This window comes from Arachis stenosperma, chromosome 5 (genome assembly GCF_014773155.1).
Source record: "Arachis stenosperma cultivar V10309 chromosome 5, arast.V10309.gnm1.PFL2, whole genome shotgun sequence".
In the NCBI taxonomy this organism is placed as follows: domain Eukaryota; kingdom Viridiplantae; phylum Streptophyta; class Magnoliopsida; order Fabales; family Fabaceae; genus Arachis; species Arachis stenosperma.
The window spans coordinates 44,144,568-44,150,567 of NC_080381.1; positions in this window are offsets into that span (position 1 = coordinate 44,144,568).

A 6,000-nucleotide genomic window follows, 5' to 3' on the forward strand; every position below is an offset into this window, starting at 1 on the left:
GAGCTCGTATCTTGTGCAAAACTTCACCCAAACTTGGTGAAGTCGGTTGAAAATTCTGACAACCGTTTGAGGAGCAAGCATCCTTGGAAGTTCAAGGATGAGTACAAGCATAAACCACCTTGATAAGGAGCCTCCCAATTGTCCAATTTAAGGACTTAAACTAAATGTTCTAGGTGGGAGACATCCCACCATAGTAAACTCTTTCCATTCTCTTGTATATATAATCAATGGATGAATTGAGTTACCATTATAAGTAGTTTTCTTATTTTCTATACCCTTGTAAATATGGCTTTGATTGATAGGTTGCTTCTTAGATTCATGTTTTGATTAGAATAGTTGTTTTGAATTGTATTTTGCTTGAAGTGCAAGTTTTGTTTATTTTGTCTGTGAAAATTTTTCAAAAACTAAAAGATTTTTGTTGAATTTGAATTTTGGTTGCTTTAAAATGTATATAGAATAGAAGAGTGCCCTGTTTCTGTCTTATGCTTCAATAAAAGGGGGGAGGGCGTGCCACGTGTGAGCGTGGCTGACCGGCCCGCGTCGTATGCTATGTTGGGACTCCTGGTACAAAAACTAGAGAGTTGCGCTAGAGTGGTGCTGCTTTTGTGCGAATAGCACAATTTAACTCCACACGTACGCGTGGGTGACACGTACACGTCCCGTCTCTTTTCTGCGTTCCACGCGTACGCGTGGTCGACGCTTACGCGTCGCTTCCCCTCCTGCTTTTCGCGCGCGCGTCGCCCATGCGTGCGCGTCGCCTTTGCGCCCTGTTTCTCCCCTGTTTTTGCCCTTTTTTCTTTTCCTCTCTTCTCTCCTTCTTTCTTTCTTCTTCTTCTCTCTTCCCTTCCCCCATTTCTCTTCTTCTCTTTCTATCTTCTCTTCTCACCTTTCTCATCATTTCTTTCTTACTTCTCTTTATTTCTTCTTCTCCCTCTTTTTAAATTTTCACTTTTTATTTTTTTCATCTTTCATTTTCTTTTATTTATTGCATTTGCTTATTTCCATTCATTACATTTTAATTTTATTTTTGTAGCTTGTTCTTATTTTCTTTTCTAAGTTTTTTATTTTAATATTGGTGTTGAATTTTTCTACTCAATTGTTGAGAATTTCTTGCATTATTTTGGTGCTTCGTTACTTGTTTAGCATTAATTGTAATATTTGTTCCACACACAAGATTGGTGCTTTAGTCCTTCCTAACTCATTATTCTTTGTTCTTGTGCCTCATTATCATTGAGTTAGGATAGGACCAAATGCTCTCATGCTTATTAGTAATCTTGTTTGTGTCAATTCCTATTAGAACTTGATGCTTTTGAGTATTTCCTTCATGTCATTTACTTATGCTTTGATTTTACTCTTGCATCAAGTGTTAGTTGATATGTCATTCGCTCACATTGTAACACCCTAATATTCAAATCCTTATGCTCGAGTCATAAGTCAATGATATTACGGTGGTACGACTCTCAGGTGGATTTTTAATATATAAGTATAGGTAATTTTCGAAAAGAGTATTAATCGAGAAGCCTGAAAAGAGTAGAAATAAAATCGCGAAGACGTATCACTCACGTTTCGACAACGAAAAGATAAAACGTGAAGCCGAAAGCGATATACGAACAAGGCATAAAGGAGATTAAGAGACAGATAACAGATAGATATATATAACATAAGTAAATAGCCACTAGTCGCGACCCGCGAAGTTTAGGCCGGCTAGGGTACAGCATGAAAGTAGTGGATATCAATATATCCTAATCTCTCCCAAAGGAAACATAAGAGCCTATATAGGCAAGTTCCAAAAGAGTTCAATACATAATATAATCTTTTCAAAACAAAGGTGGAGAGATTCTAAGCAAAACACAAAGTAGAGAAAACTAAATATCTTCGCCGTCTCTCAGACGAACCACAGCTCACTTCTGAGCACCTGGACCTGTATCTGAAAAACAAGAGATATATACGGAATGAGAACCCCGGGCCCATGGGTTCCCAGTATGGTAAAAGTGCCAAATAAATACAATGCACTGCAATAAAAACTCACTAAGCATCCTAAACTCCTTTTCACCAAGTATCCAGCCTAGATTCTCACTAATCCATAAATAAGCATCTGTCGTAAGGGGATACTAAATCTATTTCATGTTACACATGTTTCCCAACTCACTGATTCTTCCACGAATCAAACTCAGAATCATAAGCAAAACCATCACCAGTTGTTTTGCCTCAGCAACTCTATATCAATACATCATACCCTCGCCTGGAGCTAGTGAAATCACATCACTGTGTCTACCCAGGGGGCTCAAATTATCTCATTCAAAGATCATCATCATCATGCAATTGCATCATCAATTCATCTCATCAAGAACAGCCCTCAACATCCACCGACACCAACATGAGGGATCTCTCAGTTGTACAAACACAAGCAATACAGACAATTAATACACAAATAAGGTACAAGTAGAACAAGTAGCACATAATCAGGTAACATAGCATATATGATGTAGAAATCCAAAACAATTAGGCAAACCAAACAATTCAAACATATGCAAATGATGTATGCCTGCCTTATGGCTGATGATATCATCTGTCGGTTATATAGCCAACCCGACATGTCCTGGTAGCTAACCATTGGACAGAAACACCCCTTACGGAGCAAGTAGGTTTGAGCTACAACCCCCTTGCTACTACCCGCTCAACCCAGAGCCAGTGGAACAACCACTACTGCGGCTACTACCCAGGGGGGTGTTTAAAAGCTCAACCTGGAGCGAGTGGATTCACCACTACTGCCGCTACTACCCAGGCGTCACAATCTCTGACCTGGAGCAAGTGGGACGAACCACAACCCTTGCTACTGCCCAGGTATCTTAAGCATTAACCCGGAGCAAGCGGGATGAACCACAACCCTTGCTACTGCCCAGGTATCTCAAACATATATTCATTCAATCTCAATTCATATTATCAATCCTCATTGCTATCAAATCTCAAACATTAACCTGGAGCAAGTGGGACGAACCCCAACCCTTACTACTACCCAGGTATCAGAGTTACATTCATTCAAAACTCCATAATTAACTCATTTATCAAAAACATCCTTTTTCGTCTCATATCCGGAGCAAGTGGACAACGCTACTGCCTACTACCCGGGGTTACACATCATATTTCAACATTTTCCATTATGATCCATTTAACACATTCATTCATTAATCATATATGCATTTATACTCAGCCATAATCAATAATGGCTTTGCCGTGACCCGGCAATAACTCAGCCATCCGGCTCATGGTTCAATCAAGAACCAGCCATTTATCAATAAATATAGCCCTTCAGCTCATTGCATACACGGTACTTCTACCGTCATCCTCCATATCTCATATAATCATCGTTGATCATCATTGATCATAACTTTTCCCCTTGCTTCACTTGCAAGTTACCACATCCCCTAGCTCCTTTCTCATTACTAGGCATATCATAATGATTTAATACATAAGGGGTGAGATCGGAGGCTTAGAAGTATGAGATTTGGCTTTTAAAACTCAAAAATCAACTTTGGGATGAAAACAGGGCCACGCGTACGCGTACTCCACGCGCACGCGTGGATGGCCACAAAGCTCATCGACGCGTATGCGTCATACACGCGGACGCGCAGATTAAAACACAACCAGACGACGCGTACGCGTCAGCCACGCATACGCGTGGATGCATTTGCGCCCCAGGCACAAAACTGGCAAAACTCTGGCACAACTCTCGGGAAAATGGCTGGGCATTGGGTGCAGCACATCGGCGCGCCCGCGCACACCACGCGCACGCGTGGATGGCGTTTTCTGAAAGAACGGCGCGTACGTGCCAAGTGCGCCTACGCGCGAGGGGCCATTCTGCTAAAAATTTTCTAAGTTAAAAGCTGCAGAATTCACAGATTCAACCCCCAATCTTCCGACGGACATAACTTTCTCATTTTAAATCGTTTTTCACCCGTTCTTCGAACGGCATGGACATCCCGGATCCAATTTCATTTCTAAACAGATTTGACACAAAACAAAGATCCGTAGTCCAAGTTATGTCCCGTCAAAGTATGCCCAAAAACAATGTTTTTCATACAAAATCACAAAGTGCCATTTTCAAAACAAGCCATTTTCAACTCTTTTCAAAATTAACCAAAACATGCCAATTTCAACCCTTTTTGAAACCAATCAAAATATACCAAAATCAACATCAAGCCTCATCAACTCATACATTAACACTTTACCACGATTCACAAAACCGCCATATAACCATCTTTACCCATTTCAAGCAAATGGCTAAATTACAAACATATCAACATGTCATACATCCTTCCTCATCCCAATTTCCAACAATACTATTTCCAATCAACTATCATTATACATAATCAATATCATACTCACTATCACGTGGTTTCACCCCCAAATCAACCTTAATCATTTCTCAAGCATATATCACAACATACATATCTCTCATGCATTATCATACCATCAAGGCATCAATAATCATACTCACATATATGACCACATAATATATTTCAACCAAAATCAAACATACCTTATCTATACAATTTCACCCAAAATTATCAATTTCCACACTTCAACTCCTCAAACCTCATTATTCAATAACCAACCCAATCATTCATATATTCATTATCTGAAATTCATCCAATCACTTGTGTCATCATACAATGCACACATCAACTTACCTCCCTTACCTCTTTCCGGCCTCTGGCCCAAAATTTACGGCCTCCGGCCCAATTTCACAATTTAAATGCATAAATCACAAATTAATACTCATTACCCAATACATCAAATTTTCAATACACCAAGCATACAAGGCCACACAATTCTCAACCCAATCATCAATTCACATTACATACCAACTATGCATATTAGCACCAACCATTTACACAATCCAAACTTAATCCTAGGGGCATCTAGCCTAGGAATTCTCATCACACCACACGGTACTTAAATGAAACTTAAACCGTACCTCTTGTAGCCAAATCAATTGAGCCTCTTCTTTGGAAGTCTCCACCAACCTTAGCCCCAAGCCTCACCAAAGCTCCTCAAGCAACACCAATCTCCCAATTGTGCACCAAAACCATCAAATGCACTAACATAACCAATATTACATACATACATCAACCTAGGGCTCATAAAAATGACAAATCACAAGGGTTGGAGGATTTCTTACCTTAACCTACTGAAGTTTGTGATGAATATCACCCATGGCTCATACTAGAGCACTCCTAAACAATCAAAATCACAAGGTTTCCTCAAAACACAAACCAAATTCGAATTTGAAGAGAAAAATGAAAACTGGGCAGAGGACAGTGGATTACTCACCACAAAACTTAGATATAATTGTAGAGGATGAGAAGAGCGATGCGTGGACGCAAACGGCTCGTCAATCGGAGCTTCGTAGCTCAAGTTATGGTGGTTTGAAGATCAAAGAGAGTTAGGTTTTCTCTCTTCTCTATTTCAGCGCCCCAACCTCTCTTTTAGGATAAAAATGAGCTGAAATGCTCATAACTAATGTTTATATATGTTGGGTCTTGGGCCCACTTAGGCCCAGTTCACTTATTTTTGTCCGTTGGCCCAATTTTGGACCAAAACCTTTAAGATTAGCGCTCTAAATCGCACTTCAAATATTTCTACCTCCCCTAATTATAATTCCTCATTTCTTAATCTTATTTACTCATAATCAATTTTTTCAGCTGCAGTACCAGACAGGTCTCAGCCGGTATTGCCGATCAAAATTCCACTGCGCGCTTTTACGCAGAAAACTATGTCTTCCGACTCGGAAAAATTCACTGAATCCAAATATCATATTGAAATCATCAAATTCCAATTGCCAAATCTTCCAACCATATTTGCTCCTACTTAACTCATTATTTAATTAATTTCGGTTAGACCGGGTATTACACACATTGCTTTCTCATTTACATGTTGTAGCTACCATGTAGTTGAGAACCCTCTCTTATTTGGCATTAGCCCCTACCTATGTTCTAT